General features: G+C 57.9%; 1 long non-coding RNA gene and 3 pseudogenes across 4 annotated transcripts; 3 read left to right on the forward strand and 1 right to left on the reverse strand.

Moving 5' to 3' along the window:
* The first annotated feature begins 487 nt into the window (after nucleotides 1–487).
* LOC309652193 (melanoma-associated antigen 9 pseudogene) lies at nucleotides 488–2,409 on the forward strand (annotated as a pseudogene). The gene is made up of 3 exons: nucleotides 488–566; nucleotides 730–885; nucleotides 994–2,409. The product of its transcript is annotated as a melanoma-associated antigen 9 pseudogene (transcript).
* A 4,676-nt stretch (nucleotides 2,410–7,085) lies between these two features.
* LOC309652227 (melanoma-associated antigen 10 pseudogene) lies at nucleotides 7,086–8,158 on the forward strand (annotated as a pseudogene). The gene is made up of 2 exons: nucleotides 7,086–7,179; nucleotides 7,254–8,158. The product of its transcript is annotated as a melanoma-associated antigen 10 pseudogene (transcript).
* Nucleotides 8,159–9,133: 975 nt separating this feature from the next.
* Nucleotides 9,134–15,401, reverse strand: LOC309652245. The gene is made up of 4 exons (XR_014258618.1): nucleotides 15,010–15,401; nucleotides 14,738–14,879; nucleotides 10,964–11,106; nucleotides 9,134–10,116 (listed from the first exon to the last, which is right to left on the reverse strand). It is a non-coding gene; the product is annotated as an uncharacterized lncRNA (long non-coding RNA).
* Nucleotides 15,402–18,442: 3,041 nt separating this feature from the next.
* On the forward strand, nucleotides 18,443–19,228 carry LOC309652194 (melanoma-associated antigen 10 pseudogene; annotated as a pseudogene). Its single transcript has one exon. The product of its transcript is annotated as a melanoma-associated antigen 10 pseudogene (transcript).
* The last annotated feature ends 2,151 nt before the right edge of the window (nucleotides 19,229–21,379 follow it).

Consider the following 21,379-nt stretch of genomic DNA (forward strand, 5'->3'; position numbering starts at 1 on the left):
CAGCTGGGAGTCAACGTGAGGCCCCTGAGGGAGGACAGAGGGGACCATGGGCCTCAGAGCAGAGTCGGCCCTGGGAGGTCATAGGGCCGGAGGGCCAGTTACAGCACTTCCTGACATCCGGGTCTCATAGAGAGTGGGAACCTGGTATGCGGGGCGGGGTGTCAGGTGGGCAGAGGGGAGATTCCCAGGTCCTGCCGGGGGTCAAGGTGAGGACCCTGAGGCAGGACTGAGGGGACCCTGGACCCCAGAACAGAGGGGACCTCAGAGAAGCTCACCCATGCTGTCAGCCCTGGGAGGTCCCGGGCAGGGCTGACTTGACGTTGCAGGCTCTCACCTCTGCCACGTGGTTGGGGGTGGACTCGTCCAGGGATGGGAGGACCTTGGTCTGAGGGGAAAGATCAGGTCAGCAGAGGGAGGAGTCCCAGGATCTCCCGGGGTCAAGGTGTGGACCCCTGGAGAGGACTGGGGGGGCCCAATCCCCGGAACAATGGGGGGCCCACAGAGTCCGGCCCACCCCTCCTACCAGCATCGAGGGGCCCAGGGCTGTGCCACAATCTACACCCGAGGTGCGCCCTCCATTCCTCTTACAGGGGCTCCAGGAACCGGGAGGCGAAGGCCCACGTCTGAGGCACGTGTCCTCAGGCCACAGAGCAGAGGAGGCCCAGGCAGCGCCAGGAGTCAAGGTGAGGTGCGCGCCCTGAGTATGCACCCAGGTCCTCCCCCTCCCAGAACAGAGGGGACCCCACAAGGCTCAAGACACCACACCTCCCCACACCCCTCTCAGCCCCGGTCGGTACCTGGGGCTGCACTGGCTGCACCCTGAGGGGCCACCTCGCTTCCTTCTTCAGGTTGGCAGGGGACAGGCCGCCCAGGAGGAGCGCCCCTGTGAGGCCCGAGGGCACCCCTCCAGACGAGCCCTGTAAGTGGCCTTCGTCAGAGCTGCCCAGGGTGCGTTTCTCCGCCGAGGCTACTCACACCCCCTTTCTCCACCAGGTCCGTGGTCCCCACCTGTCACCCCTGCCCAGACTCCCGTCAGCGGCCCGACCCCAGTCATCAGGCCCCTGGTCGAGATGAGTGAGCTGCGCCAGCCTGAGGCAGACCTTCAGGCCCCAGTCCAGGCCCAGGGCCCGGTGGAGGCGCAGCTGTTCGGGGCTGCGGGCGAGGAGGCCGCATCCCCCTCGTCCTCCTCCTCCCCCGTCGCCCCCTCCTTCTCCGCCTGTGCCGAGTCCTTGCCCCAGGAGGCACTTATTGTGCTGAAGTCTGACCTGGTGGCGTTCCTGCTGCCCAAGTATCGCACAAAGGAGACTACCACAGAGGCAGAAATGCTGACCATCCTCAGTGATTACCAGGACCACTTCCCCGTGGTCTTCAGCCGAGCCTCCGCGCACTCGCAGCTGGTCATTGGCCTCGACGTGAAGGAAGTGGACCCCAGCAATCACTCCTATGTCCTCGTCCCCGCCCTGGGCCTCGCCTACGATGGGATGCTGAGTGACGGGCCGAGCATGCCCAAGCCCGGCCTCCTGGTGTTGCTCCTGGGCCTGATCCTCCTGGAGGATGACTTTGTTGCCCCAGAGGAGGAGGTGTGGGGAGCACTTAGCAAGGTGGGTGTGTGTGCCGGGAGGGAGCACTACATCTATGGGGAGCCCAGGGAGCTCCTCACCAAAGTGTGGGTGCAGGAGGGCTACCTGGAGTACCGGCAGGTGCCCCACTGTGACCCCGCCCGCTATGAGTTCCTGTGGGGTCCCCGGGCCCACGCGGAGACCAGCAAGTGGCAGGTCCTGGAGCATCTGCTCAGGGCCAGTGGATGGGATCCCAGGTCCTTCCCATCCCTGTGTGCAGAGGGTGTGAGCGATGAGGAAGAGGGGGCCTGAGCCAGAGCAGCAGCCAGGCTCCTTCCAGGCCCACGTCCAGCAGCTTCTCCCGTGGGGCAGGAAGGGAGGCTGATCCTTCTCTCTGAGTTTGAAGAGGGAGCGGTCAGCCTTCTAAGTAGTGAGGGCCTGGGCCTGTCGGGGGAACCCGGTGTGCAGCATCTTTGGGTTCCTGTTGTGTATGATGACATGGAATTTCATCTCTGTTTTCTTTAGGAAATTTTCAAATATTGTTCCCCTTAAAAGAAGGCTTAATAAGCTTCAGTATCTAAGTTTGTGAATGACATTAATCACACATGTATTTGCACTAATTCAGTTCAACAACAAGAGTTTTGCTATTGTGTAAAACAAATAGTAAGATTCCCATATTATTTTGTGATCCTGAACAAGATAACATAGCATTGGAATAGGAATTTACTTGGAAATGTGAAAGTAATTAGCAGTACAACTGAAGGCCACCCCGTTGTTCCTCGGGACACACCATCGTCGGCTCAGTGGTGCGTGCCCTGCTGTGGGACTGTCCTGTTCCCGCCATAGGGCAGGACCAGGTCCCGGGCATGTCGGCCAGAGGGGGAATGGCTGCCCTAGGGGGAGCGGGCTTTGCCAGCGCCCATAGTCCTGGCGAGAGGCCACCCGTGGGGCCCTCAGGAAGGGAGACTGTTGGGAGATGGAGGGCCACCGGGTGGGGTGTAGCGGAGGCACATTTTTGGGGACCCTGGGGGGGGCGCCGGGACCCGTGGGCTCTGGTTGCTGTTAGAAGTTCCTCTCTGTGTTCCTCTCTGTTCAATGGTTTCAGTCAATATTTCTCTTTAATAAATTTCCCTGAAAGTTTCAGCTGAGTCTGGCCTCTGCTGTGGGCAATGGAGGGAAAGGGCTGCTGGCAGTGAGGGCGGGGGTCCAGAGTAGGATTCCTGCTCAGCACACATGGGACACCTCTCCAGTGAGAGGGTAGGATAGGCACTTTGCAGACCCAGAGGTGGTGAGGGTTTTTCTTCCATTTCATAGGTGAATTGTAAAGTTTTAGCGAAAACTGATAATTGCCTCAAAAGGCAGTAGAGAAGTTAAAATGTAAATGAAAAACTTGATTATCTCAGCAGGAAAAAGGGAACAGAGAAGCAAAAATAGTTGGACAGACAGTGCTATGGACTGAATATTTGTGAAACTGTCCCCCTCATTCACCTGTTAAATTCTAACTACCAAAGTGATGGGATTTGGAGGTGGGGCCCTGGGAAGTGATTAGCCCATGAGGAGGGAGCCCTCATGAATGAGATTATTGCCCTTCTAAAAGAGACCCCAGACAGCTGCCTCATCCTCTTCTGCCATGTGAGAAGATGGCTAGTTGATAATAACTAGACAAGAAATCAGTCCATATAAAAAAGAGCTTTATTACTATTATTTATTACTCAGCTGTACAAAGGAACGAAATTGGGTCATTTGTAGAGACGTAGATGGATCTAGAGACTGTCATACAGAGTGAAGGAAGTCAGAAAGAGAGAAACAAATATTGTATATTAATGTACATATGTGGAACCTAGAAAAATGGTACAGGTGTACCGGTTTGCAGGACAGAAGTAGAGACACAGATGTAGAGCACAAACGTGTGGACACCAAGGTGGGAAAGTGTTGGGGGCGGGGGGGTGGTGTTGTGATGAATTGGGAGATTGGGATTGACATATGTACACTAATATGTATAAAAGGGATAACTAATAATTACCTGCTGTATACAAAAATAAATAAAATAAAATTAAAAAATTAAAAAAAAAGAGAAAAAAGAATAGCTTTATGACATTAACAATCACAGCAGAAACCCACCTGTAAAGACAGATTGACCTATGTGCCACCATGGGCTCTGCACCTCCAAGTTTGCTCCTCCAACTCCGCAGCCTTGCAGGGAGGCCTTCCTATTGGTGGAAGGCCAATGGGCGTGTCTTTTGCTTCCAGAGGCGCCAAGCCTTGGGACCTCAGGCCCTCAGTGCGCGTGGCTACTGCTGCTTCCGTAGCAAAGCGCCCCCTCACGTGCTCTTCTGATCCAACCACTTTCTCTGTAAGGAGATGTCTAGAACTTTCTCTCTCATCTTCCTCGGGCTTCCGGGAGCACCCGGAAACCCACGTGGCGTTCGCACAGAGTGCCTGGAACAGTCCGCTGCACAGCTGGTGGCTGCACTGCTAAGACGAGCTCTTCAGCCCCTTCTGAGTGGGACTCCGCGTCATCCACAGAGTCAGAGAAAGTCAGGAGACAGGCGGGGGCTTTGCCGGGGGCTGGACTCCGCAGGTACCGGGGGCGCTGGGAAGGAGTGGGGGTGGGGGGAGGGGTACGCGCTGCTCGATGGGGAGTGGGGGAGGGGCGGCGGAGGGCAGCGGGCTGAAGGGGGGCTGGGGGAAGGGTCCCTCAGTGTGCGGGTCTGAGGGGAGGACCGTTAGCTGCCGGGGTGGCTGGTGGGGGGCGTTCTGGAGTCCGGGTGCAGAGGGTGGGGTAATGGCTAAGCGTGGGGGGGCCCGGAGCGGAGGGCTTCCTCCTGGGCGGGTGGGGCCAGCTTTGGGGGCCAGAGGAGAGGACGACTGGCTGCGGGGGTGGGGAGGACGCGACGGGCGGGCCACTCCCCCTCCTCGGGCCGAGACACGAAGCAAGGGCTAAGGGCTGCTGCGTGTGGCGGGAGGAAGGCGGAGCTACTCCTGGCGCAGGCGCGGGTCGATGGGGAGGACTCTCGGGCCCCCTCCCCGGGCCGAGACACGAGGCGAGGGCTAAGGGCTGCTGCGTGTGGCGGGAGGAAGGCGGAGCTACTCCTGGCTGAGGCGCGGGTCGATGGGGAGGACTCCCGGGCGCGGGCACGGTAGGCGTTATGGGAGCTCCCGCCGGGGCGGGGGGTGGGGTGGGGGGAGGACACTCATGGCAGGAAGGGGGCTCCGGCTCCCAGGTGGGCGGGGGCAAGAGGGGTGAGGTCTGCATCTGGGATGTGAGAGGCGAGAGCCCCTGGCTCTGGGGGTGCTCGGGAGAGGACTCCCCGGTGTGGGGAGGTGAGAGAGGCAGTCTGATCTCTACGCATGGGGGCGCGCCCGGCTTCCAGGGCCCAGAGCGGATCGCCAGCAGGTGGTGGGTGGGGGAGGGTGTATGGGGGGATGTAGTGGGGGAGGGTCCAAAGCGGAGAGCTTCCTGCTGGGCGGGTGGGGCCGGCTTTGGGGGCCAGAGGAGAGGACGACTGGCTGTGGGGGTGGGGAGGACACGACGGGCGGGCCACTCCCCCTCCTCGGGCCGAGACACGAAGCAAGGGCTAAGGGCTGCTGCGTGTGGCGGGAGGAAGGCGGAGCTACTCCTGGCGCAGGCGCGGGTCGATGGGGAGGACTCTCGGGCCCTCTCCCCGGGCCGAGACACGAGGCGAGGGCTAACGGCTGCTGCGTGTGGCGGGAGGAAGGCGGAGCTACACCTGGCGCAGGCGCGGGTCGATGGGGAGGACTCTCGGGCCCCCTCCCCGGGCCGAGACACGAGGCGAGGGCTAACGGCTGCTGCGTGTGGCGGGAGGAAGGCGGAGCTACTCCTGGCTGAGGCGCGGGTCGATGGGGAGGACTCCCGGGCGCGGGTGAGGTAGGCGTTGGGGGAGCTCCCGCCGGGGCGGGGGGTGGGGTGGGGCGGAGGACGCTCGTGGCAGGAAGGGGGCTCCGGCTCCCGGGTGGGCGGGGGCAAGAGGGGTGGGCTCTGCGTCTGGGGTGCGAGAGGCGAGAGCCCCTGGCTCTGGGGGTGCTCGGGGGAGGACTCCCCGGTGTGGGGAGGTGAGAGAGGCAGTCTGACCTCTACGCATGGGGGGCGCCCGGCTTGCAGGGCCCAGAGCGGATCGCCAGCAGGTGGTGGGTGGGGGAGGGTGTATGGGGGGATGTAGTGGGGGGGGCGGGGAGGATCCTCCTGGCCACGAGGGGCGTAAGTGATGCTGAGAGGGGAGGCGCTGGGGCTGCTGTGATCCGGTGGAGGCTGTTGGCCATGGCAGATGGATTTGTGGGGGTCCAGGGAGGGGCTCTGGCCCCCTGCATGAGGCATCGAGAAGCTCCAGGTCGCACTGGAGGCCATAGGGCGCGATGAGCACTTGCAGTACTTCCTCACATCCTGGCCGCGGAGAGACTGGGGAGCGGGTATAAGGGGCGGTGTCTCAGGTGGGCGGAGGGAAGGATCCCATGTCCTGCGTGGAGTCAAGTTGAGGCCCCTGAGGGAGGACTGAGGAGACGCTGGGCCCCAAACAGAGGGGACCCCACAGATCCCCGACCCTGCCGTCAGCCCTGGGAAGCCCCGGGGTAGGATGGGCACACGCATTGTTTCTTTATTTCCCCATCAGGTCTAAGAGACCCTGGGGACTTGGTATAAAGGACGGGGCCTCAGATCGATAGAGGGGAGGGTCCAGGTGCTGCCAGAGTGAGGGTGAGGCCCCTGAGGGACGACTGAGGGGAGCCCACAGAAACCCATCCGTGTGGTCAGCCCTGGGCAACACCGGGGAGGGATGACCCCAGGCAGCATTTCCTGACATCCGGGTCCCAGAGAGAGTGGGGACTTGGGGTAAGGGGCAGGGCCTCAGGTGGGCAAAGGGGGGGATCCCAGGTCCTGCCGGGGGTCAAGGTGAGGACCCTGAGGGAGGACAGAGGGGACCCTGGACCCCAGAACAGAGGGGACCTCAGAGGAGCTCGCCCATGCTGTCAGCCCTGGGAGGTCCCGGGCAGGGCTGACTTGACGTTGCAGGCTCTCACCTCTGCCACGTGGTTGGGGGTGGACTCGTCCAGGGATGGGAGGACCTTGGTCTGAGGGGAAAGATCAGGTCAGCAGAGGGAGGAGTCCCAGGATCTCCCGGGGTCAAGGTGTGGACCTCGAGAGAAGACTGAGGAGAGCCCAATCCCCGGAACAAAGGGGGACCCACAGAGTCCGGCCCACCCCTCCTGCCAGCACCGAGGGGCCCAGGGCTGTGCCACAATCTACACCCGAGGTGCGCCCTCCATTCCTCTTACAGGGGCTCCAGGAACCGGGAGGCGAAGGCCCAGGTCTGAGGCACGTGTCCTCAGGCCACAGAGCAGAGGAGGCCCAGGCAGCGCCAGGAGTCAAGGTGAGGTGCGTGCCCTGAGTGTGCACCCAGGGGCTCCCCCTCCCAGAACAGAGGGGACCCCACAAGGCTCAAGACACCACACCTCCCCACACCCCTCTCAGCCCCGGTCGGTACCTGGGGCTGCGCTGGCTGCACCCTGAGGGGCCACGTCGCTTCCTTCTTCAGGTTGGCAGGGGACAGGCCGCCCAGGAGGAGCGCCCCTGTGAGGCCCGAGGGCACCCCTCCAGACGAGCCCTGTAAGTGGCCTTCGTCAGAGCTCCCCAGGGTGCGTTTCTCCGCCGAGGCTACTCACACCCCCTTTCTCCACCAGGTCCGTGGTCCCCACCTGTCACCCCTGCCCAGACTCCTGTCGGCGGCCCGACCCCAGTCATCAGGCCCCTGGTCGAGATGAGCGAGCTGCGCCAGCCTGAGGCAGACCTTCAGGCCCCAGTCCAGGCCCAGGGCCCGGTGGAGGCGCAGCTGTTCGGGGCTGCGGGGGAGGAGGCCGCATCCCCCTCGTCCTCCTCCTCCCTCGTCGCCCCCTCCTTCTCCGCCTATGCCGAGTCCTTGCCCCAGGAGGCACTTACTGTGCTGATGGCTGACCTGGTGGCGTTCCTGCTCCTCAAGTATCGCACCGAGGAGCCGATCTCCAAGGCGGAGATGCTGAATATGGTCCTCCGTGACCATCGGGACTACTTCCCCGTGGTCTTCAGCCGAGCTTGCGAGTGCATGCAGCTGGTGTTTGGCGTGGACGTGAAGGAGGTGGACCCCCGCGAGTGCACCTACGTCCTGGTCCCCACCCTGGGCCTCACCTGTGATGCAGTGCTGAGCGATGGGCAGAGCATGCCCAAGGCCGGCCTCCTGGTGATGCTCCTGGGCCTGATCGCCCTGTACGGTGACCACGCCCCTGAGGAGGAGGTCTGGGAATTGCTCAGCATCATGGGGGTGTATGCAGGGAGGGAGCACTGCATCTATGGGGAGCCCAGGGAGCTCCTCACCAAAGTGTGGGTGCAGGAGGGCTACGTGGAGTACCGGCAGGTGCCCCACAGCGACCCCGCCCGCTACGAGTTCCTGTGGGGTCCCCGGGCCTATGCGGAGACCAGCAAGTGGCAGGTCCTGGAGCATCTACTCAGGGTCAGTGGATGGGATCTCAGGTCCTTCCTATCCCTGTGTGCAGAGGGTGTGAGCGATGAGGACGTGGGGGCCTGAGCCAGAGCAGCAGCCAGGCTCCTTCCAGGCCCACGTCCAGCAGCTTCTCCCGTGGGGCAGGAAGGGAGGCTGATCCTTCCCTCTGAGTTTGAAGAGGGAACGGTCACCCTTCTAAGTAGTGAGGGCCTGGGCCTGTCGGGGGAACCCGGTGTGCAGCATCTTTGGGTTCCTGTTGTGTATGTTGACATGGAATTTCATCTCTGTTTTCTTTAGGAATTTGTTAAATATTGTTCATTTTAAAAGAAGGCTTAATAAGCTTCGGTATCTAAGTTTATGAATGACATTGATCACACATGTATTTGCACTAATTGTGTTCAACGACAAGAGTTTTGTTATTGTGTAAAGCAAACTGTAAGATTCCCATGTTATTTTGTGATCCTGAACAAGAGAACATGGCATTGGAATATGAATCTCTTGGAAATAAAAAAGAACTTTCGAATACAATTGATGAGGTCAAGAAAAAGAGAAATAAAAGTACAAGTTAGTTAATTCTTACTTCTTGTGCCTTCTCATCTGTCATTTTCCAAAACTAATATGCATACATATATGTATATGTAAATATCAGATTAGCATGGTTTACTTAAGAAATAGCTGAAAATTAAGCTGAGTCAATAAGGCCCCTGCTCACTGGCTTGTTTATTCCGCAGACCTCCACGGAGCCTCTGCTCTCTGGAAGGGCCTGTGTTAGTAGCGGGAACGCTAGGAAAAGCAGGACACACCTACACCTAGGGGGATGGTCTAGGAGCTGCAGTCACATGAGGAACGTGGTGAGACGTCCCCTCAAAGTCCCACAGAACAAGTCAACATGGGACGAGGCGATGGGGCTCCAGGAGCGGGCCCTGGAGGGTAAGTGCCCCGAGCCAGGGCAGTTTGGGCCTTTGGGAAGCGGGGCTTCCTTCTGTGGGAGGTGACGGTGATGAAACTGGGTGGTGGCAGCAGCAGGCGTGTAGAGGGCATCTTAGGGGTGAGAAGAAAATCTGAAATGGGACATGCAGATTAGAAGTTCCTCTTCTGTCGTGGATAAATCTTCTGGGGCAGGAAGAGAAGGTGCACTCTGGGCAGAGACCCTCAGAGTCCTGCTTATTCTGCCTGCGCCTAAATACGCTCAACATCTTCCAAATGGGGAGGGGTGAGTGGAGTTTGGTCTGGCTCACAATTTACTCAGCCTTGGGGTATACAGTTGAAGCAGCTTTGGTAACCACCCCCGAATTGTTGGTAGGATTTTAATGGGGAGTCTTCTTTGAAAGTGGCTGCTGGACACTTAAACTGATGGATCAGCTTTCCTAGGTGGTCAGACCCCAAAGCCTTAGATGAGGAATGGTCATAGAAACCATGGCGGCAAAAACACCGAGTGACGCTGAATTCCACACATCTCAGAATCCTCCTTGGAGGGGAAGGATGGCTCCTGTGGATATCCTAGCGGGATGTTACCAAGGAAACTAACTAGCCCTCCTCCCACAGTCTGGTGTCTGGTCCTTGCCCCACAGGAAGGTCGTGGCTGTCCGGGTGCCCAAGGGCACCCGTGCAGGTGCTCAGGCACGTTGCATCGTGTGGCGGCAGCTGAGACTCCCAGGCTGAGATGTGTCCTTGCATGAGGAGGAAGGGGCACATCCTCAGCCTGCTGAGACTACGGGCTTGATTGCAGAGGGAAGGGCAGGAGGTGCTCTGGAGGGAATAGGGGGAGCCCTCCCTGTTGACATTCACAAGAGCCTTGGAAAGTAAATGGGATCTTGTATTAGAAAGTACCCGTCACAGAGTAGTGACGAGAAGTAGTTGCAGATTCAAGGCACATTTGGCTTTGTCGGAAGCTCCTCCACCTAATGAACGGAATTTTTTTCAACGCAAAGTTATAGCAGCTGCTTTTTGTTGAGCACCTAGTACACAGAATTGCAGGGGAGAGACTCACTCCAAGTCCTGGCCCATATGTTGTCTTCCTCTGCTTCCTGGCAGCTGCCTGCAGGGAATCTGGGATCCTTTATGTAAACCTACAAATATTTTAAAATAAGATGGTGTTTAAATCACTGTTTTAAATACAAAGACAGAAGAAACTTCCCACTTAAATAAAAATAATACATTGGTGCGGAAAAATTGTGGATTGTGGGCAGTGCAGAAGGTGTCCTAGGGGTGGTACATCCAGAGGGACCCAGGAGGGGCCGAGATCCCTGGGAGCAGGGGGCAGGGATGCAGCCTAGGAGCCTGGAGCTGAGCTGCAAGCGAGAACCCCGTGAGGACCCTGCACTCCTCTCACCACTAGCCTCCTTCCGGGGACAAGCCTTCTGTCCCCTTCCCTTCCCCACGTGGTAGGGCCTGGCCAGGTGGAGAGCAGACTCGGGGATGGGGAACTGGCGCCTGAGCCTCTCGGGAGAGGAGCCCACAGTGCCCAGGTGGGAACCGCGGCTTATAGGTCAGGAGGACCCTTATCGTGTCTCCTGGGGAAAGCATTCTCACTTTGGGAACCATAGGTCCTGCCAGCCCTGTCAATAGGGCACCAGTAGCCACATGAGGCTGCTGTTGAGTACTGACACGTGGTTAGTGTGTCCCAGGGCCTGGACTTCTTCAACCTTAAAACACTTTAAAGTTAAATGTCAATAGCTAGATGTGCCTAATGGCTGCACAGCCCAGGTGTGGAACTACAGACCCTAAACTTGGGGGACAGGAAGCACAGCTTCCCGTGTGGGCCAGTGGGAGTGACGGCAAGTGGGGTCACTCTGCCCTCTGGTTCAAGGACCACGTATCCCATCTAGTGGTAGAACAACGACGACAGATGTCGATTGTGTCTGATAACCTGGAGGATGACACCTCATCATCATGGGCTCTCATCTCCAAACGTACACCTCCTGTGTGCTTTGTCGAGGCCATTCCACTGCTCCAGAAGACCCGCAGCTTCGGGAAGGTGTGGGCTGACATTGTGGCTTTGCGTCTCACGGCCACGTGCCCTCCGAACCCCTCGCTTGCTGTACGAGTCCCGGGTGGTCCTGTGAAATATCCTGTGTCAGTCCATCCTGCCTTCTCTAAGCCCTCAGTTAGTGGCACCAGACGAGGCACCGTAAGAAGGAAAGTCAAACCCACATCTAGAATGTGTGATACGCATTGCAGTCAAGATGACCCTCTCCCCCTTCAAGGATGGAAGTGAGATGTTGTAATCTACTAACCATAAGTGGTCCATTGATTTCCTTTAGGAATGGTACAACATTGAGGATTCTGCCTTAGTCTCTGTGATAAACATAATATAGTACTCGTATATCTATCTATCTACATATATATCTAACTACCATATAGAGACGAAACCACAACAAGATGGGTAGGACGATCAGACTCATGGTATAGTCAAGACCCATATCTTTGGGTGGGCAACAGAGAAACGGTAGGATAGTTGCCATTGCAGATATTCTCCCCCAGAAGCGAGGGGTCTGAGCCCCACACTGGGCACCTTAGCCTGGAGGTCATGCACCGTGACCGCATGCTCAGAGAACATTTGGCTTTTAAGGTGAGCGAGTCTTACTTTCACGAGAGCCAGACAGCGGTAGGAAGTAGAAACTCCCCTCTTAAAGTACGCACACCAAATCTCACCTGCTCCAAGACCCTGTGCAGAAGCAGTAATTTGAAAGAGTCTCCGTCAGGCCCACCTGCTCATCACAGATAGCCTCCTGCGGAGGAAGTAAGTGGCTGGAGCTGACCCTGGGGCATGGATACTGGTGGCAGCCATGTGGAGGCGCTCGTTGTAGCACAAGGACGCTCCTGCTGGCAAGTGCCATTTTGGAGGCCTCCCTCTAGCTTATTGGCAAGGGGACTCAGCCATGCCCACCAGCCTGTTGGCATCAGGACTGGGAAGCCTCAGGCCAAGCCGCTAGGTGAGCATGGGCACAGCTCCACCACCAGCAGGCCAGCTGCTTTAGGACCCTCTGAGCCCCAGCCTACCAGGACCTGGCCTGCCACCAGAGCGCCCAGGAGGTTGCTCCAGCCACCTGTGTGGGCGAACAAGCCCCGGGACCCTCCGCCCTGCAGCCAGCTGTCCAGACCCTGCCCCATCCACCAGCAGGCCGACACCAACTTCAGCAACCCCAGGGCTCGGCAGCCAGAGACCCTGGGCCCAGGTCTGCCTACCAGCCGGCTGGCACCTCTTCCAGCACGCCAGGCTCTGTAACCAGAGACCCCAGGAAACAGCTCCATCCACCAGTGGTCTGACACTAGCCCCAGGATCGGGCTGTACGCACCAGGGAGCAGGAACCAGCCCCAGGACCACTGTAGCCCTGCAGCCTGCCATGTCAGATCTAAGCCCACCCCCCAGCAGGCCAGCAGCAGACCTGGGACCCCCTAGGCCCTGGATTTCCAGACCAGCAGGCCAACACCTGCTTCAGGGCACCCTGGACCCCGCCACCAGCTATGTCACGAAAGAGCCCCAGCCAACAGCAGGCTGACACTAGATTTGAGAACCCTTGGCCCTGTAACTCCCCATCCCAGAACACTGCTCCACCCACCAGTGGGCCAGCACCAGGCCTGGGACCAGCCAGGTCTCAGCAGCCAGACACCTCCTGCCCCAGCCCCAGCCACCAGTGATCAGCAGCCTCTGCACAAGGCAAGGCCCGGCAACCAAGCAGACCAGGGGCCAGCCATGCCTACCAGGCTGCCCACGCCAGTCAGCCTGCCACAGCAGAAGGGACCACGCGGTCCCCATAGGGGGGCAACACGAGAGCATAGAGCTCTGGTGACAAAAGGGCAGTGGACTGCTGGGATGCATAGGTCGTCTCCTTCAAGACACCACTCCTCCTAGACCAAGAGATATAACCAGCCTGCCAAATACAGAAGAGTAAAAAGAGAGAATTAGGGAAAATGGGGGTGGGGGGAGAGAGCAATATGGTCCAAATGAAGGAATAAGATAAAACCCCAGAAGAAGGACCAAGTGAAATGGAGAAAGCAATCTACACAATAAAGAGTGCAAGGTAATGATCATAAAGATGCTGAGAGAATTTGGGAGAAGAATGGATGAACACAGCGAGACGCTTAACAAAGTGTTAGAAAATATAACAAAGAGCCATACAGAGCTGAAGAATACAAGAGCTGAAATGAAAAATACACTAGAAGGTACCAAGAGCATATTAGATGATGCCGAGGAACACGTCACCCAACTGGAAGGCAGAGTATTGGAAATCACTCAAGCTGAACAGATAAAAGAAAAAAGAATTTTAAAAAAATGAGGACAGTTTAAGAGACCTCTGAGACAACATCCAACACACTAACGGTTGCATTATAGGGGTCCCAGAAGGAGAAGAGAGAGAGAAAGGGTCAGAGAACATAATGGAACATGAAATAGCTGAAAATTTGCCTATCCTGGGAAAGGAAACAGACATCCAGGTCCAGGAAGCAGCCAGAGTCCCAAGCAGGATCAACCCACAGAGGACCACATCCAGACCCACTGTAATTCAAATGTCCAAAATTAAAGATAAAGAGGGAATATTAAAGCATCAAGGGAAAAGCAATAAGTTACTGACAAGGGAAATTCCATTAGGCCATCAGCTGCCTTCTCAGCAGAAATGCTGCAGGCCAAAGGGAGTGGCACCATATTTCAAAAATGCTGAAAGGAAAAAACCTACATCCAAGAATGCTCTACCCCGAAAGCCTATTGTTCACATGTGAAGGAGTGATCAAAAGTTCTGCAGAAAAGCACAACTAAAGGAGTGCAGCACCATGAAACCAGCTTTTCAAGAAATTTTAAAGGGACTTCTCGAAGCTGTAAAGAAAAGACCACAGTTGGAAATATGAAAATTACGAGGGAAAATGTCATTGTTCAAACAAATGTACAGTAAACGTAGAGGAAGCGTGCAGGAAGGGCACATGACAGAAGTAGTAAAATCATCTGTATCCCCAAAAAGTAGATGAGGGATATGCAAAGCAAAAGGATATATGATATCCAAACCGTTAAGCATGGGGGAGGAAGTACAAGGCAGTGTTGTGAAAAATGCATTTGAATTTAAGAAATCAGCAACTTAAAATAACCATATGTACAGAAACTATATATATATACACACACACACACACACACACACACACCCCATACGTACATACACATATATAAACATACAGCATATATATATACGCTTGTGTATGTATGCATACATACATCCACACATATTTAAACATACAGTAATGTGAAATGTTAGAAGCATTCTTGTGAGGGACAAGTCCTAGAAATATTTTATCACCTCTAATTTTTGAAGCTGCACTGCAATAGGAAGCCAGAGCTATGGATCTCAAAATAAAGAAGAAATACGTAAACGGAAAAGAACTAGTATTTCGTGTTACCACATGATCAACTATCTCGCAAATTCAAAGGAAGGTGCCCATGGAATACTCAAATGAATAAGGGACTTCAGAAAAATAGAGGATGGAAGGTCACCACCGCCAAATCAAGAGCCTTGCCGTGCAAGAGCAATGACTATTTAGAACATGTATTAGAAAATGCCTCATTTTAAAACGGCAATAAATTTTAAAAGTAACCTAAGAAGACGCCTAACAAATATGTAGACAAGGTCTTTATGGAGACATTATACAAGTTTACTGGAAGACTCAGGTTCAAGGGTTCCTAAATAAAAAAGCAGCATAGCATACCCAATGATGGGAAACGGTATACGGCGACCATGTCGATCCTCCTTGTTTATAGATTTACAGAATTAGTGCTATAACTTTATCTGCCAAGATGACAGTCAGTTTTGAGCTTCTGTCTTCTGTTCCCATGATAAATCCTAGAAAACTATAGGAGGGAGAATGAAAGAAACTATATCTATATCTATATGTAGATATAGAATATATCTATATAGATATAGATATATAGATAGAAAACAGATATATAGATATAGACGGAAATAAAATGTATCTCCCACCTTGGCTCCTGAGGGGAGCCAAAGTGAGGAGCAGCGGGAGGACTGCGGGGCTCCTGGGACCCAGATCACGGTTGGAAGGTGGGTTGTCCCTGCCTTCAGCCCTGGGAGGCCCTAGGGCAGCATGAGCACACGTCCGGACTTCAACATCCGGGTCCCACAGAGATTGGGGACTTGTGGTGAGGGGTGGCGCCTCAGGTGGGCAGATGAGAAGCCTAGGGCCTAGCAGGACAGAAACGGAGGACCCTGAGGGAAGACTGACGGGACCCTGGACCCCAGAACAAAGTCGGCCCTGGAAGGCCAAAGTGTGAGATGAGCTCTTGCAGCACTTCCTGACATCCTGGACTCAGAAAGGCTGGGGAAGGGGTGTAAGGGGCGGGGTCTCAGAGAGGCTGGGGAGGGGGCATAAGGGGTGGGGTCTCAGAGAGGCTGGGGAGGGGGTGTAAGGGGCGGGGACTCAGAGAGGCTGGGGAGGGGGCATAAGGGGTGGGGTCTCAGGCGGGCACAGGAGAGAATCCCAGGTCCTGCGAGGAGTCAAGGTGAGGGCCCTGAGGGAGGACTGAGGGGAACATGGACCCCAGAACAGAGTGAGCCCTGGGAGGCCATAGGGCGGGATGAGCACGGGCAGCACTTCCTGACATCCGGGTCTCAGAGACGCTGGGGAGGGGGTGTAAGGGGTGGGGACTCAGAGAGGCTGGGGAGGGTGTGTAAGGGCCGTGGTGTCTGGTGGGCACGGGAGAGAATCCCAGGTCCTGCGAGGAGTCAAGGTGAGAGCACTGAAGGAGGACTGAGGGGAACATGGACCCCAGAACAGACTTGGCCGTTGGAGGCCGTAGGGCGGGATGAGCACGTGCAGCACTTCCTGACATCCGGGTCTCAGAGTCGCTGGGGAGGGAGTGTAAGGGGCGGGGTCTCAGAGAGGCTGGGGAGGGGGTGTAAGGGGCGGGGTCTCAGACAGGCTGGGGAGGGGGTGTAAGGGGTGGGGACTCAGAGAGGCTGGGGAGGGTGTGTAATGGCCGGGGTGTCTGGTGGGCACGGGAGAGAATCCCAGGTCCTGCGAGGAGTCAAGGTGAGGGCCCTGAGGGAGGACTGAGGGGAACCTGGACCCCAGAACAGACTTGGCTGTTGGAGGCCGTAGGGCGGGATGAGCATGTGCAGCACTTTCTGACATCCGGGTCTCAGAGACGCTGGGGAGGGGGTGTTATGGGCGGGGTCTCAGAGAGGCTGGGGAGGGGGCATAAGGGGTGGGGTCTCAGGCGGGCACAGGAGAGAATCCCAGGTCCTGCGAGGAGTCAAGGTGAGGGCCCTGAGGGAGGACTGAAGGGAACATGGACCCCAGAACACTGTGGGCCCTGGGAGGCCATAGGGCGGGATGAGCACGTGCAGTACTTCCTGACATCCGGGTCTCAGAGACGCTGGGGAGGGGGTGTAAGGGGCGGGGACTCAGAGAGGCTGGGGAGGGGGTGTAAGGGGCGGGGACTCAGATGCTGGGGAGGGGGTGTAAGGGGCGGGGTCTCAGAGAGGTTTGGGAGAGGGCATAAGGGGCGGGGTCTCAGGCGGGCACAGGAGAGAATCCCAGGTCCTGCGAGGAGTCAAGGTGAGGACCCTGAGGGAGGACTGAGGGGAACATGGACCCCAGAACAGAGTGGGGCCTGGGAGGCCACAGGGCGGGAAGAGCACAGGAAGCACTTCCTGACATCCGGGTCTCAGAGAGGCTGGGGAGGGGGTGTAAGGGGTGGGGTTTCAGGCGGGCACAGGAGAGAATCCCAGGTCCTGCGTGGAGTCAAGGTGAGAGCACTGAGGGAGGACTGAGGGGAACCCGGACCCCAGAATAGACTTGGCCGTTGGAGGCCGTAGGGCGGGATGAGCACGTGCAGCACTTCCTGACATCTGGGTCTCAGAGTCGCTGGGGAGGGGGGTGTTATGGGCGGGGTCTCAGAGAGCCTGGGGAGGGGGTGTAAGGACCGGGGTGTCTGGTGGGCACGGGAGAGAATCCCAGGTCCTGCGAGGAGTCAAGGTGAGGGCCCTGAGGGAGGACTGAGGGGAACCTGGACCCCAGAACAGAGTGGGCGCTGGGAGGCCACAGGGCGGGATGAGTACACGCAGCACTTCCTGACATCCGGGTCTCAGAGAGACTGGGGTCCTGAGGTCAGAGGCGGGGCCTCTGCTGGGGGGAGGGGAGAATCCCAGGTCCTACCGTGAGTCAAGGTGAGGGCCCTGACGGAGGGGTGAGGGGACCACACCCTCAGCACAAAGAGGGGGCCCACAGGAATCCCTCCTGCCAGCCCTGGAAACCCCCGTGGGGCCCGCACGCCAGCCTCCTCATCCAGACGGCTGGTCTCGGCCAGGGGGCCTTGCTCCATGGGACTGGCCTCAGGCCCTGGCAGTGGGCATCGTGAGCACTGGGGAGACCCCTCCTCACAGAGTACTTGGAGCCCAGCCGGCCCTGCCCCTTTTGTCACCCCTGGGTGTCCCAGAATAGGTGGGTACATGGACTGCCCCTCACTTCCTCTTCTGGTGTCTTATGGAGGTGAGGCCTTGGCTGAAGGAGATGGGTCACAGTCAGCAGAGGGAGCTGTCCCAGGCCCTGCAGGGTGTCAAGGTGGAGACTGAGCCGACCGCCCATCGTCCCAGCACAGATGGACCCCACGGCGTTTGGTTGTCCCTTGTGAGCCCTGTTAGCCCCTGGGGACCATGGCCTGATGTGGAGGTCCTCCCTTCCTTCTTTTCAGTGCAGGGAATGTGTCTTGAGAATTTTGCCTCAGGACAGCAGACAGAGGGCCCAGGCCCTGCCAGGGGAAAGGGGAGGCCCTGCCCTGAGTGAGCACACAGGGGGCCACCCACGCCAGGACAGTGGGAACCTCACAGAGTCCGGCCCACCCCTCCTGCCAGCACCGAGGGGCCCAGGGCTGTGCCACAATCTACACCCGAGGTGCGCCCTCCATTCCTCTTACAGGGGCTCCAGGAACCGGGAGGCGAAGGCCCAGGTCTGAGGCACGTGTCCTCAGGCCACAGAGCAGAGGAGGCCCAGGCAGCGCCAGGAGTCAAGGTGAGGTGCGTGCCCTGAGTGTGTACCCAGGGGCTCCCCCTCCCAGAACAGAGGGGACCCCACAAGGCCCAAGTCACCGCACCTCCCCACACCCCTCTCAGCCCCGGTCGGTACCTGGGGCTGCGCTGGCTGCACCCTGAGGAGCCACCTCGCTTCCTTCTTCAGGTTGGCAGGGGACAGGCCGCCCAGGAGGAGCGCCCCTGTGAGGCCCGAGGGCACCCCTCCAGACGAGCCCTGTAAGTGGCCTTTGTCAGAGCTGCCCAGGGTGTGTTTCTCCGCCGAGGCCGCTCACACCCCCTCTCTCCCACAGGCCCGTGGTCCGTATCTGTCACCCCTGCCCAGACTCCTGTCGGCGGCCCGACCCCAGTCATCAGGCCCCTGGTCGAGATGAGAGAGCTGCGCCAGCCTGAGGCAGACCTTCAGGCCCCAGTCCAGGCCCAGGGCCCGGTGGAGGCGCAGCTGTTCGGGGCTGCGGGGGAGGAGGCCGCATCCCCCTCGTCCTCCTCCTCACCCGTCGCCCCCTCCTTCTCCGCCTATGCCAAGTCTTTGCCCCAGGAGGCACTTATTGTGCTGAAGTCTGACCTGGTGGCGTTCCTGCTCCTCAAGTATCGCACCAAGGAGCCGATCTGCAAGGCGGAGATGCTGAATATGGTCCTCCGTGACCATCGGGACCACTTCCCCGTGGTCTTCAGCCGAGCCTCCAAGTGCATGCAGCTGGTGTTTGGCGTGGACGTGAAGGAGGTGGACCCCCGCGAGTGCACCTACGTCCTGGTCCCCACCCTGGGCCTCACCTGTGATGCAGTGCTGAGCGATGGGCAGAGCTTGCCCAAGGCCGGCCTCCTGGTGATGCTCCTGGGCCTGATCGCCCTGTACGGTGACCACGCCCTTGAGGAGGAGGTCTGGGAATTGCTCAGCATCATGGAGGTGTATGCAGGGAAGCAGCACTGCATCTACGGGGAGCCCAGGGAGCTCCTCACCAAAGTGTGGGTGCAGGAGGGCTACGTGGAGTACCGGCAGGTGCCCCACAGCGACCCCGCCCGCTACGAGTTCCTGTGGGGTCCCCGGGCCCACGCAGAGACCAGCAAGTTGCAGGTCCTGGAGCATGTGCTCAGTGTCAATACTGTGGGTCCCACGTCTGCAGAGGGTGTGAGCGATGAGGAAGAGGGGGCCTGAGCCAGAGCAGCAGCCAGGCTCCTTCCAGGCCCACGTTCACTGGTAGGAAGTGAGGTTGGTCCTTCACTCTGAGTTTGAAGAGAGAGCGGTCGAGTTTCCAAGTAGTGAGGGCCCCTGCGAGTGGGGGGAACATGGTGTGTAGCATCTTTGGGTTCCTGTTGTGTATGATGACATGGAATATCATCTGTTTTCTTTAGGAATTTTTCAAATGTTATTCGTTTTAATGGAAGACTAAACAAGCTTCAGTGTCTAACTTTGTGAATGACTGATTAGAATGTGTTTATAATTACCCAGTTTAAGAACAAGAGTTTTGCTGTTTTGTAAAAGAGATTGGGAAATCTGCCATTTCATTTTGTGACCCTGAGGCAGATAACATGGAATTGGAATCAGAACTGCTCTGGTAATGTGAAAGTACTTAGCAGTAATATAGATGGGGGAAGAATTAGAAAAATAAAAGTAATCGTAGTGAGTTTTTGCTTCTTATCCTTCTTGTCTGTCATCCTGTAAAACTAAGCTATCTCTGTTTAGTTGGATTTGCACGGTGATTTACGAAAGCAAGAAAAATTGATTTGAGTAAGTAAGCCCCCTGCTCTCCGGCTTATATATTCGGCAGCCCTCCACGGAGGCTTTGCTCTCTGCAAGGGCCTGTGTTAGTAGCGGGAATGCTAGGAAAAGCAGGACACACCCACACCTAGGGGGATGGTCTAGGAGCCGCAGTCACATGAGGAAGGTGGTGAGACGTCCCCCAAGTCCCACAGAACAAGTCAACATGGGACGAGGCGGTGGGGCTCCAGGAGCGAGCCCTGGAGTGTAAGTGCCCCAAGCCAGGGCAGTTTGGGCCTTTGGGAAGCGGGGCTTCCTTCTGTGGGAGGTGATGGTGATGAAGCTGCAGTTTCTCTGACATGACCGGGACAAGAAACCGCCCAACCAAAGGCCAGAGGAGAGAGGGGAAGGCTCTGTGATCCAAACAATATGAGAAATAACTGCCCATCATCAACGTTCCCACAGACGCCAGGTTCTGTGAGCTGCTTCACGAAGCTCACGCGCATCCCTGCAGCCCCTACAAGACACGGCTCGTCACACCCACGCGCTTCACACGTGAAGAACCTGAGGCCACGGGGCTTGGGAATCTTCCCAGGGTCACGTGCTGCTAAGTGATGGGGTGGGGACCAGAGCCCTGGTCTGAATTCCTCTCGAGCGCACGCTGCTCGCACCCACCCCCGGCCCGTGGCCGACCTTCTGACTAGCGACTCATTGCTCTTCTCGGTGCTACACGGTATCTTTCAGTTGACAAAAAGCAGGCCCAAGAAAGGAAGGTGCCAAGGAGCAGCAGAGGCAGTGTGGGGCTGGTCTGTGGTTTGCTGAGATCCGCCACTGCCAGGTGCCGGCATTTCTGTCCAGTGCCGGCACCTTCCCGCGTGACGGCGCCCCGTCCCTGTTCCTGCCCTGGGGCCCTCCTGCCCAACGGGAGCCCGGCCTGCTGAGCTGCTCATGGCTGAGCCACGGGCAGGGAGGGACTGAGACTGCCTGGGACTGACTGTAAGGCCCCAGTGCCTACCGGGACAAGGCCCCTCCAGGAGCCTCCTCAGATACTGGAGGGAAGTGAACGCTGGCAGACACCCCGAGACCCTGGCGGCAGCGAGGGAGGGGAGCGGCTGGAGGGCCTCTGGGCTGGGGGCATCAGGGCGCGGAAGCCAAGGGCAGGGGCCGCAGGGCGAGGCTGGGAAAGGCAGGCCTTGGACGTCACCAGGGCTTGTGCCTGCCCAACTGAAGGGTCCCGAGACCCGGCTGAGAAAGACCCCCACGGTGCCACACAAACCCACTGCCGGGGCCTGGCTGGCACCTGGGAGGGAGGGGGACCAGGAAGGAGGCAGCTCCTACGGGACCCAGGGGCTGAGGGAGGGCCCGAGGAGGGGGGCAGCAGGCAAGGCCACACAGGCGGGCCCGCCCAAGGAGGCCCCAGCCTTCGGGCCCCTTCCGAGGAGCCACTGACGGCCTCCACCGAAATTCGCAGCCTCCGAGGTCACGTCCCTACAGGAGGAACTGACCTGAAAGAAAGCTTTGTAAACCACTTTAGAAGCACAAAGACCAGGGAGCAGGCCCGAATCTAGGCCTGGGAACTCCATCCAGGATGGCAGTCCTTAGGCTGAA

This window comes from Balaenoptera physalus, assembly GCF_965194825.1.
Source record: "Balaenoptera physalus genome assembly, chromosome: X".
In the NCBI taxonomy this organism is placed as follows: Eukaryota; Metazoa; Chordata; class Mammalia; order Artiodactyla; family Balaenopteridae; genus Balaenoptera; species Balaenoptera physalus.